Source organism: Carlito syrichta, unplaced genomic scaffold (genome assembly GCF_000164805.1).
Source record: "Carlito syrichta isolate Samal-C Ts95f unplaced genomic scaffold, Tarsius_syrichta-2.0.1 Scaffold313175, whole genome shotgun sequence".
Taxonomy (NCBI): domain Eukaryota; kingdom Metazoa; phylum Chordata; class Mammalia; order Primates; family Tarsiidae; genus Carlito; species Carlito syrichta.
Window position 1 is genome coordinate 142,785 of NW_007257271.1, and position 1,043 is coordinate 143,827.

The window sequence follows — 1,043 nt, forward strand, 5'->3', positions numbered from 1 at the left end:
AAAAAATAGCCGGGCATGGTAGCGCGTGCCTGTAATTCCAGCTACTCGGAAGGCTGAGGCGGAAGGATCGCCGGGGCCCAGCAGGTGGAGGCTGCGGTGGCCAGGAGCGGCCAATGCACTCCAGTCTGGGCGACAGAGTGAGGCTCCAACTCAAAAAAAAAAAGTAAATTACAGAGAGAGAGAGAAAGAAAAGATTCACCTCCCCAAGGTAGGTTAGGAGGCCAAAGCCAGGAAGCATGGCAACAGGCCTAGCTCAAAAAGCACATGGCCACACCAGAGTCTAGCAAAGCAATGGCGGTGATGTTCTGGCAATGGCCGGTACTGTTTCTGTGTTAAGATTCTGCTTTTCAGAAGCTTTCTGGGCAAGGGATGGCATGGTGTTGGGGAAGGCGGAGAAACCCCCCTCCCAAATTCCCTCACACTAGGGAGACAAAACACTAGCTTTGGAGGAAGACAGACCAGGTTTGAAATCAACTCAGCCGCTCGCCAAAGTCTTTAACTGTAAAATGAATCAATTGCTACCTACCTGAGAGTGTGGTTCTGGAGATAAGATGTACGAATATAAGAGGAGCGTACACTCTGGCAAGGTGCCCACACCTCATGGCCCGTGCCTTCTGGAGACGCTGCTTGTCTCTGAGGCAGGAGATGTGCAATTGACCAATGTACATGTGCTTTACTTATTTATTTATTTTTCTGAGTTGGAGTCTCACTCTGTCAACCAGGCTGGAGTGCAGTGGCATGCTCACGGCCACTGCAGCCTCAACCTGCTGAGCTTAGGCGATCCTTCTGCCTCAGCCTTTGGAGTTGCTGGAACTATAGGTATGCGCCACCCCACCTGGCTAATTTTTTGATGTATTGTAGAGATGAGATCTTGCCAAGTTGCCCAGGCTGGTCTCAAACTCATGAGCTCAGGCAACCCTCTCGCCTCGGTCTCTCAAAGTGCTGGGATTATAGGCATGGGCCACAGCGTCCAGCCACACATGTGCTTTTTTTTTTGAGTTGGAGTCTCACTCTGTCGCCCAGACTGGAGTGCAGTGGCCACT